We start from the raw sequence: 24,790 nt of genomic DNA on the forward strand, positions 1-24,790 counted from the left end.
CCTGTTCTTACACATCATCTCTTTGTTTCATGAGAGACCTCAACATACAAATTATAATTAAATTTCAGGTCTGATCATTCCCAATACCTGCCATATCTGAATCTGGTTCTGATGCTTGCCAGGTCTCTTCAGACAGTGTCTTTTTTGCCTTTTAGCATGCTTGCAATTTTTTGTTGAAAGCCAGACGTGGTGTCTTGGGTGGGAGAACTGAGCTAATCTGACCTTTAGTGTGAGATTTTCTGTTTATCTGGCTAGGTGTTGGGCTCTGTTTACTGTTGGCTGTAGCTGTAGATGTCAGAGACTGAAATTTCTTGTGGTGTCCTTGCTTTTGTCATCTCTGTTGTCTTTGAGTTTTCCTGAAGGCTCCTTTGTAAATAAGGTCTAAGCCATGCAGTTCTTTTTAGCTGTACTCCTCTGTTATATTCAGGGGCCCTATTCCTGTGGTGCAGGATACGCACGTGGGGTTGGGGAAATCATTTTAGTGCCCATGATTATGTCTAAGTCTCAATTTTATTTTCTTTACCCACCCCTGGGTGAGACCGAAAGCCTAGAGGGTGCTGGAGTTGGGTATTTCCCTTCTTCCACATCTGTTAGACTCTGATAAAACCCAAATCAGTTTAGCTTTTCCCTCAAGGAAAGATTTTGTTAATTAGAACAAAATGCTCTAGGTATATTTCAGAATGGTTACTTCTCTCTTTTCCTTTTGGGAGCATGAGGAGATTTTTCTTCAGTTTCTCACTAAGAACCTGGGCAGGGGGGCTACTGGAGTTAAAACTCACAAAAGGTGTGGGGGACACCCCAAAGGCTGGGTCTCCAGGGGTTTTTATTTCTTATGCTTGTCTATGCTCACTCTTCAGCAATTAGTCAGTTACCCTTAAAGTATCCCTAATGGATGCTGGCTCTAGCTGAGGTTTCTCCTCAGTATCCAGTGAGCTGTGATTCCCTGTATCTGCCTGTCTCTCCAGGGTTTGGGGTAGTGTTTGCTCCATGATCTCAATTCTCTGGTGGATTTGAGAAAAGTTGTTGATTTTCAGTTTGTTCACCTGTTCACTTATTGTGAGGATGGGAGTGATGACTTCCAAGCTCCTTACATGCTGGACCGGCAGTGAACCCTGTCATTTGAAATAACCTAAATTCCCCTCTGTCCTTTGCAACCAATAAAAAGTATAAAGAACAAACATTGTTTAAGCCACTGGTTGAAGCTTGTTTGTTCGTTTCTTTCTTTAAGTACTGACATGATCCCTCTTATCATATTTGAAAATTCTCTTATTAGATGTTTAAAAACTTGTCTTTATTCAGTATGAGCTGAGACAAGTAACTTGACTCCTTTTTTCCTCAATTTCTTCATTGGAGAGACAGAAACAGAGAGAGAGAGAAAAAGATTGATCTAATACATAATCAGGGAATCACAGAAGAACCCTACTGATAATTCATGCATAGATGGTATTTGAAAAAGGTGGGGTGCTATATAAATTTATATAATGTAATCTTGCATGCCACTTTTGGACTATTTTGAATGAAGCACTTTTATGCAGAGTATTAAAAAAAACATTTTAAGGTGATATATTTTAGCATCACTTTCTTCCCTTAAATTCCTCTGCCCACCTCTCATGTTTAGATAGGTCATTATTCCAGAAAACTCCCTCATGTCTACAATTTTATAAGAATAATATATGGGCAGTTATACTCTTGAGAAAGTATTTTCTTATTATCATTTTTGACAGTAGACCTGTTCTATAAAGGGAGTCTTTGAAATCGAAGCTATAATATCAATCATCATTTTAACATTGTAATTTATATACTACAATAGGGAATCTATCACTTTCTCTGCATTTTGGTTTGTTTCATACATTTTCGGTGCCAATACTTTATTAACACCTCTTACTTTTTGTACTAAAGTGATTGTTTTCATGAACTTATCAAATTTTATCTCTCTATGCACTAAAAACATGCTGGTGAAGAGGATCAACTTACTAATTCAAGTTTATAAAGGATGAAGCATCTGCCCTTGAATTTATATTATCGTGATCGCTTTGCAGTGTCTTCAAAGAGAAAAAAAAGAAAGTCCTTCAGAATAGCACTATTTGTTTTTCTTTTTGTTTATTTAGCCACAAAGTAGCCTTGAAAGATCCGCTATCACACAATCCTGGAGGTATTTTTTTCTGTTTATTTATTTATTTTATACTGGGGGGGAGGGAAGGATGCATATAAAGAAAAATAATGAGGTATGACAGGTTATTTGACAGTTTGCTAACACAAATTAACCTTCTTTTAAGACTGGCTGCATGTGAACATCCAGTTTCACTCCAGCTTGACAACATAGCCTCTGTTTGTGGGACTGTCTTAAAGAAGGTAAAGTTTAGAAGGTGTCAGTGGCAGAGAGCGATGACATTTCTGCCTATTCTGAGCGCTGTGAAGATTTCCATGAACAATACGATATTTTTACTTGATTTGGGATCTGTCTATTGATGTGCTCATCTCAAGAGCCATCTCCTGAGGATAGGAGTACTTTGGGCAAGAATGCCGTTTTACCTTTCTTATTTAGTGGTTGAAGAAACTAATGCACAGCGAAATGATGTGGCTAAGGCAGGGCAGTAAAATTTGAGATCTGCACTCACAGTGCTCACGTTTGAATCCTGTTGTTTCACTGTTAGCCATTGTCTTAGTCCATTCTTAGCAGTTCAGGCTGCTATAACAAAACACTATGGGCTAGATTGTTTATAAACAACCACAATCTATTCTTCACAGTTTGGGATACCGAAAAATCCAAGATCAAGGCATTAGCAAGGTCACCTTCTGGTGAGCTTCCTCTTTCTGGTTCATAGCCAGTGCCTTCTCACTCTGTCCTCACATGGTACAAGGGGTTAGGGATCTCTCTGAAGCCTCTTATATAAGGGCACAAATCCCATCTGTGAGGGCTCTCCACCCTCATGACCTAAGCACCTCCCAAAGGCCCTACCTTTCAGTATCATCACATTGGGCATTAGGATTTCAACATATGAACTTTGGCGGGACATAAACATTCATATCATAGTAGCCGTTTCGCTTAAGGTGTTCTTGAGTTCAGAATTAATCTCTCCCTTCTCTAAACCTCTGGGCTCTTTATATCTCTTTTAAGGCACACGCCACACTATAGGTTATATATTACATATTCATGTATGTCTTATCTTCTCTCCAAGTCTGTGGGGTCTTTGAAGACAGAAGAAACATATCCTTATTCTTGTACATAAAATGTCAATGACCTGCAAAGCTAATAATAAAAATAAGTTATCCTCCATATAACAGTTGTATAATTTAAGCAATTATTTCTTAAATGCCATATGAATGAGAGTTCCAGATAGTATCTTACTAACATCTTCTAACATGTCTTTTTCTGTTTCTGTTGTTGTTGTTGTTGTTGTGTTTGCTTGTTTGTTTTTAACACGAGAAGAAAAAGTCGATCCATGCTGAAGTGAAAGCCAGTGACAGACATGAGGAAACTAACGACCAAACTCACCCTTCCCTCCTATACCTTGGACAGCAAATTTCTGGGATCATAAGAAACGACTTTTTTAGTATGCATATGATTCAAAAAACAATTTCTTATAGCATTCAGCAGGGGAGAAAATGAGTCCCAGAGCTTGCGGAGGCTTTATCTTAATTTTGAGTATGCACTGCCTTGCCTTCTATGTACCTAACCCTCTCTAGGCACATCTGTCTCTAACATCAACAGCATAAACCTCACATAACCCAACTCTCATCTTCTCCTGATCCCATCCCAATTCATACTTATCAGGTGAAAAACTGATATCACCACTGTGGTCATCATCAGCTTTCCTTTTTTCCAGCATGTCAGCATCTGACCTCTCCCCTACCTGACAGTTTGGTTTGAGGGATTTGAAGTTTAAACTGTATTTTATCTCTGTGCCTTCCTGATATTGATAATAAAATAGGTTGGCTGGAAGACAGATTGTGAACAGAAAACTGTTTCTCTTAAACTGTGAACTGGGCTTTATACTCTTAAAAATCTAGCCTGAAAAATGACTTCTGCTCTTCTGGTATAGGGTAACTGCAGTTCCTGACCATTTTCATTTTGCCTGTTTGACATAATACCAGTGGAAGAAGCAGAGAAAAGTGGCAGAAGTTCCCTACAGGATGTCTGCCCTCAGGTGTCAAACCCAGAGATTAGTTCTAGATTAAATTTACAATGCCCTCGTTATTGGCTAAATTTCTATTTCTTTTTTTTTTAATTTTAAAAACAACTATTTCAGGTTACATTTATTTTTATTATCAGTACATCCTGTGGACTCAATATATTTGATTATAGCAGGTAACCTAGCAAATTAGATATCATAACACAGATGGTAAATATCTCACCAGTGTCACCAAAGTTTGGTGAGTACGGTCTGTTTGAAATATGGTAAGGGAGAATAGATCTAATTGAGTAGAGACAGCCTTGTTGAGTAGAGAAATTTGCAATGTCACTTATGCCCGCTCAGAAATCCAAAATCCTAAGAGCAGAAATTTACTAGACATAGCTGGAGTGTGAAGGAAGGTGAAAGGACAGGTGTGATATCATTGTGAAGATGTATTAAGTGTTATTTGGCCTGATGTAAGAAATAAATGACTTATTTCTGATTTAGGTCAGACATGTTGCACAGGTCTAATATATTATAAAAAGGGGAATTTCAAATATTGGGGATGTATAAAGAGACGCTCATCCAGCTAGTAGTACCACATCTGACAAGTTCTTTACCTGCTTTGTCTCAAAACGTATCTCCCAGAGTTACTGAAAGCAATTGGAAATAATGATGACTTTGTATTTGAGTAACTCAGAGAACATTTTTGGCAGAACAGAAGGTTATGCATCCGGGGGAGACATGGCCGTATTCTTTCAAGGTATATGATAGCAAGGGAAGGAAAGAGTAGGTACTGTACCTACTGTACACCTATTCCCTGGATTCTGGGAGAGTAGATCTCAACATGTTCAGAAACATGATCAGCATGATTTCCTGGCATGAAAATCCAGAAGGGCAGCTGTCTCAAGAGGAGTGTGATAATTGAAGGCTTGTCATTTAGAACAGAAATTGGAAGTACTGAATATGGCTCTGAAGATGAAAGCTAGGATGAGTGAATAGAAGCTAGAGGAAAACAGATTTTCAGCTCAGTGTAAGAAACAACATTCTAACTTTTAGAACTGTCCAAAGATAAAAATGGGCTGGCGTGGGAAGTAGAGAGTTATTCATCACTTGATGTAGCCAAGCATAAGCTGGATGACTTCTTACCTAAATATTCTGGAGAAGAATTGAGCCTCAAATGGGTAATTGGACTAGGTGATTGATGATTCTTTTCCATACTGAAATGTGCCGATTATTGACAAAAACACTTACTATGGTACAGCTCAACTGTTCAACTCCACAGTGGGTAACGGTGTTCTTACAAGAAGTACTTCTTTAAGTTGCACACCGTATTCTTCTACACTGTTAATAATTACTAAGAATTCTGGTTAAAAATTCAAATTTCCTTTTCTCTTCAAAGTACACACAGTTAGCTTCTACTGATGCAACTATACATACACGTCATCTAATGGAACACACCATGGAAATTGTGTTGGCTACTGACCTAACTATAGTCACTTCAACAAGATAGAAATTTGTTTCTCTCCCACACAAATTAAGTCTGGAGATAGATGCTGGTATGGCAGCTCCAGAAAATCATCAGAGACTCAGCCTCCTTATATCTTTCTGTTCATCATCCTCAAAACCACTAAGTTGACTCTTAGAGCTCCAACCATTCTATCTTCATTCCAGGCAGGAATAGAAGAGCAAGGGGCAAAAGGGTCTCCTGGAGGACTGTTATATCTCAGGGGACACCTCTGTTTACAGACATGCTTTGGAAATATAGTTCTTCAGCTCGGCACATTTCCCGGGCTTCTCTTATTAAGCATGAAAGGGAGAAAAGCAACTTCCTATCTTTGCCATAGGCATCTTATTTCATGTTTTCATAGTTGGACAAGCAATGACTGCTTTTCTTTGTACGGATATAATTTTCAGTGACATATAGCCAAGGTCTAACAGATTCATAGAGGTCCTGAGCAAGTTTATAATTTGGCATCCTTTTAAAAAAATCATTATTCTTTATTTGTTCAACAACTATTTAGAGGAGACACCCTTAATGAAGAAGAGGGAGATGAGGAGAGCAGCTGTAGGTGGGCCCAGGCTTCCTTCTGTAGACTTGAAAGAATCGGACCTGCCCCCTAATCTATTTACACCTTTCAGCAAGAGAGAGGGACTAAGTTTCTTAATTTTTTTTTTCTTAAGCAGCTAAGTTTCTTAATTGGTCTTTTGAATTTATCAATGTATTCATTCATTTATCCTGTAATCTAATGGTTCTGTTGAATAGTTACCATTTGCTAGGCAGTGTTCTAGGCACTGGGAATACGGAAGTGATTGAAATAGACAAAACTTCTTATCCCCTTGGTATGCACATAAAGTACTCTTCCTGAGAGATGTTCTAGGGAAAATATTCTTTCTTTACATTTCATGTGATGTTTTAGCTGCCTGCCATTTATAGATTGGCAGCTTCTGCAACTCTTCAGCTGGCCCACCCTTTTATCTAGCTCTCTACTTGATGGTTGTCTCCACAAAGAAAATCAGTCAAGGTGATAGTTCACACCCCCCAGCTCCCTTTATCCCTTTCTCCCTCAGAGTCCTTATGCACCCCTCTGGCAGTTCCAAAACTCCTGTACACACCCACATCATCGGACCTCTTCTAAGGGTCATACCCTCCAAAATTACCTCTCTCTCCTTTTCCCAAAAATTCTCTTAAAAAGTACTCATTTCAGGGTGCCTGGGTGGCTCAGTCAGTGAAGCATCTGCCTTCGGTTCAGGTCATGATCCCAGGGTCCTGGGATCGAGCCCCGCATCAGGCTCCCTGCTCAGTGGGGATCCTGCTTCTCCCTCTGCCTCTGCCCCACCCCACTTGTGCACACTCTCTCTCTCAAATAAATAAAATCTTAAAAAAAAAATTTTAAAGTATTCATCTCTTGTCAGGTGTTAGGCAATTTGGTTACAGTGGTTTTTTAAAGGTCATAGTTATTTGTGCCCCTGTGCTAAAGCTCATTGAATCCTCACAAGAAGTCTATGTAGTTGGTATTAATATTTGCAACTTAACAATTAGGAAATTGAACCTTAAAGAGGTTAGGAAACCATATTCAAGATCATTGAGTGGTTTGCTGGACTCTAACTCAGTTCTACCTGGCTCCGAATCCCCACTTCACTTCACCACTACATGCATATGCTCAACACCTGATGAGCTTTATTCCCTCAGAAAGCATTTGGATTATATTTCCTTAAAAAGGTTGCCTATTAGCCTAAATACTTAAATGTATATGATATATCATTTTCTTTCACTCTCATGTTGTTCTGCAAAGATCTATTGTCCATATGAAGGCCAAAATGCACTTGGCATCTATTCCTCACTCTTTAGGAAGGTGAATGTCAAAAAGTTTTGAGAAAAAAAAATGTGACTAACCCTGGACTGATGTAGGTAGCAGTTACATGTGATTGGAGTTAGTAGAGTAAGCTTTAAATGGGGCAAAGTTTGACATCAAGAAAAATGAGCTGAGCTGAAAAGGAAGAAAGCTGGGGCAGTGAAACAAGGACAGATTTCAGAGGTAGGTAGCTCAGAGCTTCTGACTTGCCTTCACTACTTCCTAGCTGTAAAAACACATGTTACTATGTCATTCCAATTATCAATTTCTTCATATTCCAATGGGAATAATAATACCTGCTTCTTAGCCATACTGTGTGAACTAGGGATAATATGCTTAGTAAATTTTCATTGAATTTGTCTGTGGTGGGACCTAGGTATCAGCATTAAAGAAAAAAAAAAAAACACTTCACGTGGAATTCCAATTAATAAATGTTGAAGGAAATAGGGAAACAGAAACTCACTTCTGGACAGAGACCACAGCAATAATTGTTGTAGATAAGATCTACTGATGGATGTTAAAATAATGGGTAAATGTTTGATGAGAAACAGGATTTATGTGGTTTCAAAGTATCAAGATATTTATTAACTACTAAAGAAAAGATAACTTTACCGTGGAGAAACCCGTTAGATATGACTAACCAAGTTATCAAAGCTAGTATTACCAAAAATAATACACCAACATTATGAACTCCTTGATATGATGCATTGAGAAGGAAAGGTTTATCACTTCTGTGGTATTCTTACAAAAATGCATCACTTTGTTCTGATCATGAGAAAAACATCAGACAAACCCAAATTAACGGATTAGTACTCTTCAAAAGATCAAGGCTATGAAAGACAAGAAAAGGCTGAGGAAAAAAATCACAGATTGGACAACGCTAAGAAGAAATACCAGTTCAATGCAGTCCTGAATCAAAAAAGGAAATTAGTGGAACAACTGGTAAAATTCTAATAGGACCTATAATTTATTTAATAATATTGTATCGTTAATGTTAGTTTCTTGGTTCTGATAATTGTATAATGGTCATGTAAGGGGTTAATGTTATAGGAAGCAGGTGAGGGACATATGAGAACTCTGTATTATTTTTGCAACTTTTCCTTAAGTCAACAATTAATTCAAAATAAAAAGTTTAAAAAATATGTCTCCAGTGATTCTAATGCATAACCAAGAATGAGAATCTCTGGTTTAGAATGTAGTAAATTCTCAACAATTGATAGCTATTACCAAATCTGGCTAAATGTCATGCACGACCAATCTGTTTTACTGCTCAGGAAGCATGGTTCATTTTTTATGTTTGCCTGACTTGGATTTGTCTTTCCAGATAGTGATAGTTGAATTTATTCAAATATAACAGTCTTGAAAAATATAAGTATAGTCGAAGGGACTTTTTACATGACTCAACTTTAGAAATTGAATGTTTTCCTAGATAACAAGGGAACAATGAAACACTCCCAATTTCTCTGTCAAATTTTCCACATTAAGAATGCGAATGACCTTCACCTCTGTACAACCCTTGCTTTAAAGCCTGAGTTCTCTCATTCCTTGCTAATTTTGTGATTTTTGATGAATAGGATGGGCTGCCTCTTTAAGTTTCTCTCATAGGAAAAAAAACCCCAACACAATAGTATCTGTTAGTCATTGGACATTTTCTAGGGTAGAACAATTATCTTAGTTTGATTAGCAAGCAAGGAAGGAAGAGGAGCTAAGGAGGGAAACTTCTGTTTATTCTCCAGGCCCAAATTTAGAAATTCAGATTATTTCTCTTAAATAGAAAATGTTAGGTAAAGCATAAGTATTTTCTTCAGCGTGTGTCACCCGCAAGAGAGTTTGGGAAGGAAGGAGAACAGAGTAGCTGTTTACCTGTTTGCAGAGTTTTAAAATAATTACTTGCATAGTCAAGACTGTTCAATTTACAAAATAAAATAATTTGGAATAATAATTTCACTCAGGTTTATAGAAGAGTTTAAAGCTCTTCTTCCAAAGGATCTTCAAATAAAAAACTGGTTGCTTATGCATTGAAGTGAAAATGGGAAATTTAAAATATTTTAATTGAAAATGCTTTATTTTTTTCCCCAAGTGATAAAGACTTAACCTGTAGAAGCAAGGGGCTCTAAAGCCAGTAGTTTTGAAGGTGATATTTTGAGGTTGCTCAATATCTTCATATTCTTTTTCCTCATCTGCAAGTAGGGCTAATAATAGTAACTTCCTCATAGCATTCACATAAGGAGCAATAAGATCATGTTTTTAAAAAGAGGCCTAGCATAGTACCTGACACGTGGTAAATATTAAATATATGTCACCAATTTTTGTTGTTTGTTTGTTTGTTTTTCCAAGAAGGATGACAAGAGAAGAAAAAAGAAGGATGAGTTAAATAGAAAATCTGTACCTAGCTCTGGTGGAATCCCTGGATAGTGGCCTGTAACTACCTCTCCCTATCATTTAGTCGGGTCATTTTGACTAGTTCTTGACATATATTGGGAGTTCGAGGATTATTATTGAATAAATTAATATAATCATGCTCTTGCAAATGCCCTCAATTCCTTTGGCCCTCTATTTCTCCTCTATCCTGAGCCAGTGATAATCCCTATTGACTTGAAACCACATACCTAGCTTTTCCTTGGATATCCTTGAGTATCTATCTGCATATTGCTAGAGAAAGTGACATGACTGGGCTGACTGCTTTCACGTTAAATTAACACATCTCAAATGGACCTTCGGTAGTACTCAGAAATTTTTTCCTCAGTAACTTCGCTTCCCAGCAAGATTTTAATTTCAAGCATTCTCTCTTTTCACACCTCCCACCCTCTCATTCTTAGCTGAATACTTCACTTCATTTTTCATTCAGAAAATAGAAAACATAGAATGAAAACGCCATCTGCCCACTACTAAATCTAGAAACCTAAGTTCCTTTACCCCCAACTCTGTTAGGTTCCCACCTGTTACTATGGCGGCCTGTCTTTCCACTGAGGCTTCGAATCTTATCCCCTGACTCCCAGTCACCTTTACTGATACACATCCACTTTCCTCCATCCTCAGTCTCTCCCCTTTTCCTTCATTATTTCCACGCACCTGTACACATGTCCCATTACTTTCCATTTTAAAACCTGACCTTCCATGGATTTGACATCTCCTTCAGGTATTGCGTCATTCTTCATTTGTCTTCAGAGCCCAACTTTGTGAATGATCAAGTCTTGTTTTCTATCTCGGCTTCTTTGCCTTCTGCTTGTTCTTCATCCCACTCTAATCTGATTGCACCGTCACCATTCCAGTGGAGGTGGCAGGTTTGTAGTTTGGTGGGTTCGGTGTAGTTCAAAAAGATATATTAGGAAAGCCATTTGGGGGGCGCCTGGGTGGCTCAGTTGGTTAAGCGTCTGCCTTCGGCTCAGGTCATGATCTCAGAGTCCTGGGATTGAGCCCCACATCGAGCTCCCTGCTCAGCAGGGAGTCTGCTTCTCCCTCTGCCTCTTTCCACCACCCCCCCCGGGCTTATGCTTTCTCTCTCTCTCACTCACTCTCTTTCTCTCAAATAAATAAAATCTTAAAAAAAAATAAAAAAGGAAAGCCATTTGGCCTTAAATCCAAGCCATAGTCTCTAGTTTAGATCCATCAGTATATGATGATTTCTAGTTCAGAATCCCATTCAGCACTTGGGAAAGGAAGAAAGGAAGATCATTTTATTGAACCCTTAAAACTGCAGCATCCTTACAGGCTGGCTAAGAACGTTGAAAAATTGACAAGGGCTAGAAATTGGGACTCAAAATAATATGGAGATAAGATTTTCTAAATGACTGGTTATTTGGCTTTGGTATGTAGGGATCATGTTGATTTTGACCTTGGTGAATCACAGTGGCTAAATACGGCTGATGTCTCAGAAGCAAGGATAATTTTGGTTAGATGTGGGCCTTGGTAAGCACAGGCTTTATGGACAGGCTGGGACAGCAGATGCTGACCTGAGCCTGGCAGGTGCGACTTCCACCTAAATGGCATAGTCGATGCCTGGATTAGATTATCTGGAAAATCACCCTTTTCATCCTAATTAAGATTTGCCTCAAAATAAGCAGAGCTTTAACATATGGAGTCAAAGTAATTGGAGTTGAGGAACTCAAGAAATTGACAGAGAATGTGTCAGATGGCAGACAAAAATGGAGAACAGGACCCTGAGTCGAAATAGCAGTTCATAAATCTGGTTGGGATTTTCTATAGAAGAAGATCAAGGAATGTTTTGTATAATTTTCAATTATTTCCATGAAAAATAACAAGAATATTTTAAAACAATTTTGGTGTTGAGAGTGTGCTAGATACTTGGAAAATTTACTCAAATGAATTACATGAAGCATCCTAATCTCAATGGGTACTGTTGGCTCATCCTGCAGCTCTTATCTTGAATACAGTCACTTCTCACCATCTCCACTGTTTCGACCACAATCCCAGGCATCCTCATCTTTTACCCTATTGCTGCAGGAGCCTCCTGGTCTCCCTCATATGCTTGTCCCCTTAGAGTCTATTCCTCTGTACAACAGCCAGAATGACCTTTTACAAATGTAAATCAAATCATACCATCTCCGGCTTAAAATCCTACAGTGGTTCCACAGCAATTAAGTTCAAATCCATATTACTTACCATGATTTGCAGGGACCCTGCGTAACCAGTCCCAATCATCTCTCGTCATCTTTCCTCCTGACGATTATGTGTCAGCTATGATCCCAGACCATTCCCTTATCAGAGATTTTGCATGTTTTATTCCTTCTGCCTTGGAATGCTTCCTCTTCGTTCTCCTCCCCTCTCCATCCTTCCAGATCTTAGTTCAAATGTCATCTTCTTTGAGAGGCATTTCCTGACCTCATTATCAAAAGCAGTACCTAACCTTCACCTCTCATCTTGTCACGTTCTTATGTATGACCTTGTGTTCTTAATTTCATAACCCTCATCACTCTCCGAAATCATCTTGTTTATGTATTTGTCTACTGTCTGCCTTGTCTCACTAGGATGCAAGCTGTATGAGGACAGGGACTTTGGTTCATGCTTGTGCCCCTGATATCTAAAACCGTGCCTGACAGACAATGACTCTTTGCTGTGCTGGTGACGAAGCTACTCACCTCTCAACATCAAACTCATCTTTCCACATTCTGCTTTGTCCAGCTGGGGCTGGGACCCTGCAAATCACATTTCTCCCTTAGAGTTGGGTCTGCCAGTTGTGCCGTAGGCTCTGTCAACTGGGGGCAATGGAGGAAAATTGCAAGGAGTGGAGAAGGAAAAGATCTACCTCTTCCTCCTTGTTTTTCTGGTGCTCCTGTCAGCGGCACTGCAGTAGCATTGCTTTGGCGGGGATGGTTGATTCATGACAACTGGCTCCAGTTTGCAGATTTCACACAGCCTGAACCAGCCCCAGCATCTTCTCTCAGATATACCAATATCATCCTGCAGTACCCTTCTCAAAAGATTGAGTCCCAGCTTCACAGGCTCCTTGTTCTAGGCCTGTCAGCCAGCACCATCCAACAGAAAGAAAATGCAAGTCACATATAAAATTTTAAGTTCAAGTGGTTACATCAAAAAAGCAAAAAAAAAAAAAAAAGTAAAATAAACATGTTATTTAACCCAATGTACCCCTAAATATTGTCATCTCAAAACATAATCAATACAAAACTTATTAATGGGATATTTTACCTTCCTTTTTTCATACTTAGTCTTTGAAATCTGGTGTGTATTTTATACTTTTGGTGCACCTCAATTTGGACCAGGGGCATTTTAAGTTGCTCAAAACCAAATGTGGCTGGTGGCTAACATGTTTGACCATGCAGCTCAACGCGGTTTAACATTCCTAACATCTCCCCTCATTTTCCAGGCCTAGACGAGGGCTTAACTACCTGTAATGCCTCCACGTTTTTGGTTTTGTAATACCTAATTGATCATTATTTGTATAAATTCCTTTTGTTGAAATAACTGGCCTGTTTTCTATTCCTTAACTGGATCCTACCCAATTCTTTTGTCCAATAAATGAATGATGCTGCTGGAAAAATAAGATCATTATATCTTAAAATGCTATACAGATGATACAGTTCAATCATCCATTTGGGACAGGGTAAAGGAACTGAGTACTACTGAAAAATCAGAGCATGGCAGAGCGGATATGTAATCTGAGATCTGCTCATACAGGAGCTGGGGACATTTTGTCTTTCCTTTGGACCGTGGAACAGTACAATTTTGTCACCTTCCCTCTCTGCTCCCCATTATGCCTCCCATCACAAAGAGAGATGTGACTATTATCTGATGGATTTTGGCCAAGGTTTTTATAAAACCATGAGATGGGTTTTGGAATTGTCTAGCACAAAAACAAAATGAAGTATGTAATACCTTTGCCTCTAACAATTTAGGTGAATTTAAAAATGTTACCTTTTGTAGGCTTTATTGTCAGCTACATCTGTGTAAAGCTTAGACAATTTAGATTAAAAAACAAACACAGATAAACAAAAAACCTAGCCGTTTGCTTGATTATAGAAGCCTGGAAACCAATTTAATTGTATTTAACTTTTTAATGGAATTCTGCCAAATTGTGTGTGGGGTGTGTGTGTGTGTGTGTGTGTGTGTGTGTGTGTGCAAATACTGCTTGGGTGGTCAGTGTATTTTATGTTAGGAGCTCCTAATGTGAGTCAAATATTTCTTTTTGCCATATGCCAAGAGGCTAGACCGTATCTCCATTTGGTTTGGTCAAATCACTTTTGAAGCAGGAGGGTGACTTCATAAAATCAGGGCAACAATTCTTGCCCTTAAAATGTATTGGGGACGAAAGGGCTCTTCTCCTAGATCCTGTTATAGATGCTATGAATTTCATTCTCTATTGTCTTATTATGTCCCTGACCCTCTCTTAACCTTTTTGTTCTTTGTCCTCTTTTTTTTCTTCTGTCACACCCTCGTATTCTCCTGCTGCCTTTTCTCCACTTGGAATCATTATTCTTTTGTTGCTAAAGGATATACTTCCCTTTAGGACTTGAAGAACATGCCTAAGCCAACACAGATGGAGGAAAAGTCTTTCTTTTTTGGCCACTTTTCCTACCCCCCAACTTCTTGCATCTGATCTCTCATCTTTCTCTTAGACCTGCTTCAATTTATATTTCTCATTATAATTTTCTGTAACTTTCCATCCCTTTTGCCATTTTCCAGTCTTTCCCCTCCCACTAATATAATTTTCAGCACTTAAATCAAGACTTTTCTCTTCAAGGCAGTATGTGAACTTTAGTTAATCCTCGGTGTACGCTCTTTTATTACCACTGCTATATAAGGCGGGAAGGAGATCGAGACTTTCCCAGCTCCCAGAGGGGTCAATTTGGTGTCTGAACTAGAAGTCTGATAGGCCTTATGCTTAGTTCTTTATTAAGACCAGGAGATAAAGGCTCTGTCTCTCTCACATAATAGTTCCCTGGATTTATACAGTGCCCTTTTCCTGAGGATCCGAAAGCATCTGAACGCAATTTGCCTGCCGCCTCAGCGTCCAAGGAAGTAAACGCTTACCTGTATCTGTTTGCTAAACAGAATCAGAATATGTCAAATAGGGTTTAGTCAGTGGGACCAAAGCCAATGTTAAGTCTCCCTCTTCCTGTCTTTCATTTTATTTGGATCTTGCAGGGAATCTGTGTTTTTAAGAGAACTCCGCATTTGTACTTACTGCAGGCAGATGCTTGATTCCTTGGTATGCAAATCAGTAGCTCTGGGAGATACAAATCTCACAGGCTGAATGGATTTTCTGTGGGCCAAAGGGCATATAGAAATTAATTGCAAAGATGCCCTATGACAGTGTTGCGAAGTAGGTTAGCAACTTGCCTGAAGTCACACTGCTTCTGAATCCCGGGCCTGAGAGAAGGGTATCCTCTCTGGAAGCCTTCCCTTCGCTCCACACTTGGCTGTCTGATTTCTCCTAACCCGTGAGTCATCCCCACGGGCGTGCTCCCAGAACGGTTTCAGCGGCGACTGGCAGCCGTTAACTGTCCTGAAAGGGATGCAGTCTCTTACCCACCGCCCGACTCCGCTCCAGAGCCGGGCATGGCCATTCCGTGTGCCTCTGGGGAGGGAAGTTTCGGTTTCCTCTGACCTGAGGGCGCCCAGGCAACTGTCCTCAGCGAAAGCTGAGCCGTGAAAGTTCGGCCTCCTTAATGAGGTTACACGCCCAAGGCGCGTGCGCGTTGCTTCGGAGAACTGCTGAGTGGCAAAGTGAGCGATGAGGCTTGTCTCCCTCCCGGGCTACACATACCCACGGCCTTCTGTGTGACCTTCCCGTGGCTGCTGTAATAAGGCATCCCAAACTTGATGGCTTCAAATAGGAGAAATGCATTCTCTCACAGTTCCGCAGGTCGGAAATCTCAAGTCAGGATCACTGGGCTGAAAGCAAGATGTCGGCAGGGCGGGCTGCCTTTGCAGGCTCTAGGGGAGCCGCTGTTCCTTGCCTCTTCCAGCGTCTCCAGGCGCAGGGGTTCCTTGGATCATGGCCTCATCCCGGCTTCCTCTGCCTCTGGGGCTACTTCACCTTCCCCTCTTCTGTATCAAGGCTCTTGCCGCCTTTCTCTACAAAGACGTTTGTGATTGCAGTTAGGACCTGCCCTGATAAGCCAGGAACATCCCTTCTCAAGATCTTTTCGCTTAGTCACATCTGCGAAGATGCTTTTTCCACATAAGGTCACATTCACAAGGGCCCTCGATATTCTTCCAAGGTAGGGGGCTAGGTCAAGGCAGGTGTTTGTATAATTTCTAACCGCTCTAAAAGTAGCATTTTGTTTTGTTTTAACAAAGTTATAACCTCAAAAATTTAAGCCAGTTTCTTTCTTTAGGGATGTGATGCCAGTGAATACTGGTCAGAGAAACTTAAAATCCTCCTGGTGTTTATTGTACAGTTCTGATGTAATGGTTGGAGAGTTTTCTGGTTTGCTCATCTATTTGTCAGGCTATAGCCAAGGGTTGTAATGTAGAATATTGTTTCTCCCAGACTCAAACCTATTAACATGCATTTACTGGATTAGTACTTTTGATCCTTCAGAGAAAGGGCAGTATGAAAATAAAGTTCTTTGAGTATTATGCAGGTTAGTTTGTTATGTGGGGTTTGGGGAAGATTTTTCTTTATGAACAACTCCCTTTGTCTTTTCTCCCTTTTGTTATGTAAGTGATATTTTTAGTACCCCATGGCATTTATACCCTCTCAGAAGTCTGTGTTACTTTTATTTCCTTAAAGGAGACTATCAGGGTGGTATGTTTGTTTTATTTTTTATTTCGTTTATATTTTTAAAAAATTAATTTATTTGAAATTGAAACATAGTTGGTATACGATATAATACTAGTGGTAAGTATACAACATAGTGATTCAACAGTCCCGTACATTATGCGTTGCTCACCAAGGTAAGTCTAGTTACCCTCTGTCACCATACAAAGGTATTACAGTACTGTTCACTATATTTCCCATGCTGTACTTTACATCCCCGTGACTTACTTCTTTCGTAGCTGGAAGTTTGTTCTTCATAATCTCTTTCAGCGATTTCGCCCTCCCCCTCAAACCCTCCCCTCTGGCAACCATCATGGTTCTCTGTATTTATGACTGTTTCTGTTTTGTTCTTTTGTGTTGTTTTTTAGATTCCACATATAATCATGAAATGATTATGAAATCATATGATACTTGTTTTTCTCCAACTCATTTCACTTAGCAAAATAAAGGTGATATGTTTAGATTTTCACTGTTATTCCTCTTTGTTTGCTCAAGGTACAAAGTACTTTTTTTCCTATGTTTTTTGTTATTGTTTGTTTCATAGTTGATGTAATAAAAAGGAGACTGGATAATGCTTGGGACATTTTGAAATTTGCTTACCTTTATCTTTGGGTGAGAAGTCTCTTAGTAGGGAACCGTACTTTCCAATAGATTTCATGCAAATGTGAGAAAAATTCAAATTAATTCTCAGATTTTGGAGGAAAAAACCCTAAAGGCTTATGATTAGCCTTGAAGTTTGTCTGAATTATAGGTCCAAAGAACTTATATATGAAATAATAATTGTAGAAACTTTTTGTTTTGAGCAGAAATAGCAACACTAAATTCAGAAACACATCACATCAGATTCACTGCGGCATGTATGGCTGGCTTATAAACTATTAGTAACTTATATGGGGAATAATAATAATCACAAATCTCAGTTCTTTTTTTTTAAGATTTATTTATGTATTTTGAGAGAGCAAGAGAGAGCACACACCCATGGGCCTGGGGGGCAGGGAGGGGCAGAGGGAGATGGAGAGAGAATCCTCTAGGGGCCTCCCTGCCATCGAGGAGCCCGACTCAGGTCTTGATCCCAGGACCCTGAGATCACGACCTGAGCCAAAATCAAGAGTCAGCCACCCAACCTACTGAGCCACCGAGGTGCTCCTCAGTTATTATTATTCTTATCTTTTCAGATATTTTTCATTCAGCTTCCTAGGTATAGTGTTGAACATTCCATTTTCCTAAACCAATGAAAAGATACCTGCTAATTGGATAAAAAATTTTGTTTCTTCTATCAGTATTCTTAGCCTATCAATAGAAACAACTAGATGTAGCCCACACAGCTGCCTTGGGTGACTTCATAAGATGTGTGACCACCATTAGTGCTTAGGTTCCATAGATCATGCAGAAAAAAAAAAAAGAGAGACAGGGTATAAGGAACCTGGAGGGCAATTTCTTCCTTTTTAAATTCCCACACCTACATATCAAGTCCTGTTACAGCTTTTTTCTCCTTGATACCATTCCAATTTACCCAGGTCTTTCCACATCATTACTGCTTTCTTGAGTTAGGTCATCACGGCCTCTTACCTAGGTTATCAGAACAATCTCCAAACCATCTCAAGTCTTGTCTTTTTCTACACTAATAGCCTATGGTCTTTCTAAAATCCAAACTACATGATGAAAACTTTTCAGTGTAACCCACAGTCCTTAGGATAAAATCCAACTCCTTCAGTTGCCATATCAGAATTTTCATAATCCTGTTTATCTTTTCAGACTCCTCTCCTATCTCTTCTTCTAGCACAGTATTACAAAAGAATTGATATGTTTGTAAATCTCTTCAAAATATGCTTTTCCTTTCTTTTGCAGATGCTGTTCCCTCAGATAGGAAAATCTCTCTGTCCTCTGATTTCTTTTCCTCATGGCTCCATCGCCCTCCTTTGCTTGATTAACTCAGTTTAGCAGTGACCTTCACTGGGAAGTCCTTACTAAAACCCCCTTCCCCAGATTAGATTATTTTATCTCTCCACCTGCCTCTTCAGTTTAGCTCTTATCACACCTTGATTTTGTCTTCGGTTTCTTTAATTTACCTGCTAAAGCTTCAGAGCAAGGAATGCATTTCGTTAACCATTGTGTTCATATAATAGGCACACAATAAACCTTTATTGACTGAATGAAGAACCCTCCTCAAATAGGTTTGTCAGGAAAATGAAAACAGACAAGATGCTGAGTGGAAGTGTCAGCAGTTACATATTTGCTATCACTGGGAGGAACTTTAATTGTCTTTGTTCTGCTTTCTTCTCCAAAGAAGCAAAAGTGCTAACAGTAGAACGTTGCAGAACAAAGCTTCTTGTTTTCTTAAAACTTATTTATCATCTAGCACTCTAAACTGGTCTTAAGAGATGATATGGTATCACCATAAACTCTTCCTCCAGCTTTACCTTATTTAACTACAGTGATTTTTTTTTTGAAGTATTTCGTGTGTTCTTGTTTTTTCCCGTAAGAATTTTTTGAAGGAAACTTGACTTTCATCAGAGAAAAAATAGACTATAGTTTAATTTTTGGAATATTGTCTTTCATGATTGTGACCGTGATTATGAAATGCAGTTGCCCAGAGAGGAGGCAGCAACCAGACAATGTACTGAAGGGACATGATACTTTTTCAGTGGTATAGGGAATTGTCAAATACTTAATAAATGTATTTGAATTTGACTTTACTTTTTATAGTTGCACCTTTTAATTGGGCAGTAGACATTTTCTGACTTGCCTAATTCCACAGGCCTTAAGTCAAAATGAAGAGAGTTAAGTATTTAATAAAACATGGCTTTCCTTAAAAGGTTTGTTTTTACTGTTTTCATAACAACTTAAAATGCAACTTAGAATGAACCCTCTAGTTATTGAATTGTTTCTGAAGGTCTAGTAAAACAGTAATTAGCAGGAAGACAGAGGAATAGATGCTCAACCTTCTGTCCACTCTACCCCGTGGATCTGTTGGACAGTTCTTAATGAATGTTCTGTTGAAAAACTCATTATGTAGAATATCGAGCTTGCTTTTTCTCCCCCCCATTCCTTCCTTTCTTTTGTTCTTTTGTTCTTTCGTCATTTACTGAGTGTATGTGTCATTCTATCCTACTTCCAGAGATGAAGACCTGTGAACCATTAAGGAACTTGGCATTTATGTGGAAAGAAAGAAAGTGAACCACTATTATGAAGCAGTTTGATAAATGCAGAGTTAGTGATATGCATATTGGAAGAGTCATCTACTCAGTCTGGGCTCAGTGGTGTGATGAGAAGGAAGAATGAAGATTAGGAAAGGCTATTTGGAGAAAGGGGGGTATGAGCTGATAGTTGGGAATATAGGTAATATGTAGGAAATAATATCAAAGTAGAAAAGAAGAACAAAGAGAAGGGGGCAAAGACAGGGTACAAATGTGAGGAAAGGGAAGAGACTACTCAGCACCTGCAAATAGTTAGGTATCTCTGGAATTAGAGCTTGCATGAGAATTAAGCAGGGGTCAGTGGGGCTGTGGCAGACAGGACCCATAGTTGGAGAAATGGGAAGGGCCAGATGTAGAAGGGTTTTGTACAGGTCAAAATATATTTTTGAACACTGAGATGCATTACTAGGCATTGGCAATACACAAATAAATTAGGAAAAGTGCCTGCAATAAATGAACCCCAAATTTTGTAGGATAGGAAGACATGACAGCAAATATTTGCAATAAATTCAATACCAACAAGTATTTGGCTGTTATTCAAATGACTGGGAGCATGTGGAGAGTTTTAAGTGTCAGCAGAATGTGATTACACTGCATTTGTGTTTTTTGGCATTGTACAGAATGAAATGGAAGGTTGTGAAGCCGGAGATTAAGACATCACTTAGGAGATTCTACTGCACTGATCTAGGGGAGATTCGAAGAAACCGTCAGTGGGGATGGGCAAGTTGTGTTGCATTCAAGAGATAGAATTGATAGGACTACTTGAGGATTATTTGACTGTTAAGGGAGAAGGGGATGTTGCCATTAGAAGGTGACTCCCAGATTTCTGACTTAGGAAATCGAGCAAGGAAGCTTTCTGTTCTTTTTCCTCTGTTGGAAGTATTGCTTTTGCAGAGGCACACTGGGAAGGACGCGTCCACCTGTCTCCTTTTCTCTCTTTCCTTTGAGGAGGAGGATTGGTTATTCAGCTTGATCAGAGTTTGATACTCACGTATAATGATTTATGAGAGGGTGCAGCTATTGTCCTCAAAATGAAGAATCAGGCAGGAGACCTCCCCTTCCTTTGTTGGCTCTTCTGGGGAAGGCTTCTCCTCTGTTATCTTGTCTCCATCTGGGTTGTGAAGCTACCCTTGATGCTGACTGGGAAGTCAATTCAGGCCCTGCCCTGTAGATATATTACCCTGTTGCCCAAACACTTGACTTAGAGCAAAGAAAAATAAAAAAGTAAGAGTTCTCTTGGTAAATCTCCAGTACTGTGCCCCAAAGCTTACTTTTTGTTTTTCTTCATCAATCATTAATAAAGGGGGTGTTTTGGCCCCCATTCACCACTGATCTTTGCATGTATGCTCTAAGGGCCAGAAACTTGGAGCAGAGACTTAGGTTGCAGCCTCTGTTGAGTGACTGAGTGCCATTCGCCAACATAAGGGGACACAGAGTTAACTGTTTTATCCCTCTAAGTCTTTTATTCAGTCCCCCTTTCCTTTCTCAGGTGATGGGGTAGCATCTGCCTTCACCCAGGCTCTGGAGCTTGATCATCTTCTGTAATTTTTTGCTCTCTCTCATCACCAAGTTGCAGCGATTTCATCCTTGAAATGACACTTGACTCCATCACTTCCTTTCTATTTCAGTCATCACAATTCTGGTTCAGGCTCCCATTATCTCTGACTTAGATGACTGCAGAAGCTTTTTAACCAGTCTTTCTCTCTCCAGTCTCTCACTGCTTTTGGAGTTTTCTCTAGTGTATGCGTTTCTGATCATATCACCGTCCTACTCAAAAACTTCAAACTTGTTATTGCTTATAAGAACCACCTGCCATGGTGTGATGCCAGACTACACATGGGGTGGTGCAAAGGAACTGGTTTGGATGGTGGAAGGTTTGGGTTCACTTCTGGCCAGGCCTGGTTATCCTTGTGACCTTACAAGTTTCTCTAGCTACTTCTTGTTTCTTCATCTGTAAAACAGGACAGTAGAAGTAGATGTTCTCACAGGCCCTCTCCAGTTGTACATTTCTCAGTGGCCACATTTCTACTTTTCTAGCCTCCTAGTTTGCTAATAAGTCTTGACTTAAAACAGGATAACTGTGGTACCTTAAACACACTCTGTGCTCTCTTGTTTGTCATGGCTTCACAATCAACACATTTGTTTAACAAGTGCTTCCTTTCCTACCCATCACTGATGTCCCCTGTTGAAATCTCACTCATCTCTCAAGGCCCACATCAGATTCAACTTTCTTCACCAGTCCTCTCATGATCTCTTCAGTTGGAATTAATCATTCCTTTGTAGATGTTGTCAGAACATTTTGTTTATAAAGCATTGGTGGTTTTCTGCAATTGTCCAAGTATCTGTTTCTTTCTCCCCAGTATACTTTAAAATTCTTAATGGGGAGGATGCAGTGTATTCTTATTTATATGTCTCCGTCTTAACACTTGACACCTGGCAGGATCTCAGTTGATAAATTTGCTTAACTGAATGGACATAATAAATATGCTATTCATTAAGGAGTGTTGTTTTTCAATGTGGTCACTTTGGGGGCCCTCATTCATCAGACTTGACTGATGGACTTCTCTATGAATTTTGGAAGTTTTCAAAAATCACATTCGGCATCAAGGGACAAGTATTTAGAGAGTGAATATATTCTAATCTTTAAATTCAATTCCAAAATAAAATAAAATATCAAAAAGGTCTAGCACAATGGAAGAATGCTTGGATTGAGTGTAGCCTCTTAGACTAACACTAATGGATTAATACCCTCTTGGTTGCATGGTCTGCTCTGTTTTATGGAATTACTAACAATATATTTATTAGTACTTTATAACCCTTCAAAGATGATTGAATAACTTTCTCTTTTTTTGTTTCTGTTTTTTTTTTTTTACCTTTTCGCTGAAATGACTTATTCTCGTGTAGATTAAAAATTCTTGGTCATTATACTCTGCATAAACTCTTATTTTAATGGTAAAGATTCTGACCATGTTGATTCTTTACCCTAAACACTCATCAAATTGGAGTTAGAATACAAAGCTCTAATTGTCTTTGTAAGCTGAGAGGAGTGATTAACTGCTGCCTATTCAAAAAGTCTGTTAATAGAAAGAAAAAGAAACCAGGCTAGAGTGGGATTGTGTCCTCCTTTTCTCAACCAGAAATGCTCATCGGGCACGTGTCTGTTTTAGGCTTTTCAGATGTGGAGATAAAAACTGCAGCTAATTGTATCTTTAGAATGGGATAAGCACTTGGGCCTTTCTCTGAGTTTCAGCAGAGAAGTTCAGTGTCATTAATGATGCTTGCCATCTGAAATTGTACTTTCGCAATCAGAGTAATTTTCCATTTAGGAGCTTCCTGCAGCAGCTGAATGCTGGCGGAACACTCTAGTCCCCTGTGCTTGATAACTTCGTGGCCTTTGTAGCACTGGGGGTGAGGAAGAGGGTAGAGAAAATCTTCTTATATCTTAGTAACTAATTGATTTAGTAGGATTCATGACATTCAACAGACATCCTTATTACTTGCGTTGTCTTGTCCTAAATCCATCTCAGACCACTGTGACATGGAAATGCAATTTCTTGCTGGAGCTACTTAAGTAATCTCACAGTGTCTAATAATGTCCACTGTTCAGTCTGTTTTCCCAGCATGCTACATCTTCAGTTTTGTGACCTGATTTGAGTGAATGACATGCATTTTGGGGGAAGAAGGGCTGATGTGTGGATGATTAAAAAAAAAAAAAAGAAAGGAAAAGGAACTTTCAGAAAGATTCCATTTTAAAATGGGAGAAATGATGCAGTACCAAGATTTCGATATGCAAATTAGCCAAAATAAACCGTGCTGTACGGTGTTTGACATGCACAATGTCATTTAATGAGGCATAGTTATCCAAGTTATTTGAACTGCTTAAAAATCATTGTTAGCATCTGGTGAGAGTCTGCCAAGTTTTACAGCTAACCTTCACACACACGGGGCTGCATATCGCTCACAAGACAGAATAGATACACTTGCTCATTTTGCTGCGTGGACTTCTCCCCTTTTCCCATAAATTTTAAACTAAAATCTCAGTGGTCACTCCCTGATTCAGGAAATAGTACTTTGTGCCAAGGAGCCTTCTACTTATGGTCCTGTAGTTAAATATTGGGAAAAGTGCCTGAGAAGGCTGGCTTGAGGTAGAACTAAGTAAATGGTGTGTAGGTGAGAAAAATAAAAAAGGGGATCAGATTTATCCAGTGAGATGAGGAGGGGTTACCAGGGCTTCTAGGCACAAATGTTCCCTGCATCATAATTAATTATCAGTGATACAAATAACTGTCCTGGCTACATTGGTGGGTAGGGTAAGATCTTGGAGTGTAGGGAGAGGATAAAATATTTAAGGGGGAAGGCTCATAGAGGAGGCTGTGTTTAATGACTTATTCACATGGAAAACACATTTCCAAGTTGATTTTTAATAGTCACATTTGGGGGAGTTGCCACATTAATTTAAAAATACAAATTTATCTGAGTAGCCTAATCTATATAAGAATCTTAGTTTCCTTTTCTATATAAAGGTTGTCAAAATTTTTCACCGCATTGCCAAACCAATTTCCTCTTTCCTGGAGCATGTAAAAATGGTTTTCTAGTGGTTCCCATAAGTGGAGTTTGTTTGAAAACATCAGTCTTTTGTCCTGTTGGCTGGCCTTAATTATTTTTTATTTTCCTCTGGGGGATCAGAAGATTTGGCTGCTTTTTCTCCTTGAGGGTAAAGCAGGAACTTCCAAATGCCCAGGAAAATAAATGTGTTCCTGACTAGGTGCCCAGTAGAATAATGTAGCTGAAATTATTGTTTTTTTATGATTATTAATACTGAATTATGCTGGTAAAATGGCCTAAGATCCTATGATGAGAAGAGCTGTATAAATATGA

The 24,790-nt window shown here is 39.2% G+C and overlaps 1 long non-coding RNA gene across 2 annotated transcripts in view; it reads right to left on the minus strand.

The window, feature by feature from the left end:
* LOC112826644 (uncharacterized) overlaps nt 1-15,587 on the minus strand; it is a 75,335-nt gene extending 59,748 nt beyond the window's left edge. The window contains exons 1-2 of one of the 2 annotated variants that reach the window (XR_003208995.2): nt 15,290-15,587; nt 12,738-12,949 (exon numbers count right to left, since the gene is read on the minus strand). This is a non-coding gene — a long non-coding RNA (uncharacterized lncRNA). Of the gene's footprint in view, nt 1-12,737; nt 12,950-15,134; nt 15,254-15,289 lie in introns of those variants that run through there. The other variant, XR_012378683.1, reaches the window with a different exon arrangement.
* Between the last annotated feature and the right edge of the window lie 9,203 nt (nt 15,588-24,790).

The sequence above is a fragment of the Callorhinus ursinus genome, unplaced genomic scaffold, assembly GCF_003265705.2.
Source record: "Callorhinus ursinus isolate GAN/ISIS: 27379988/994484 unplaced genomic scaffold, GSC_fseal_2.0 scaffold7, whole genome shotgun sequence".
NCBI lineage: Eukaryota > Metazoa > Chordata > Mammalia > Carnivora > Otariidae > Callorhinus > Callorhinus ursinus.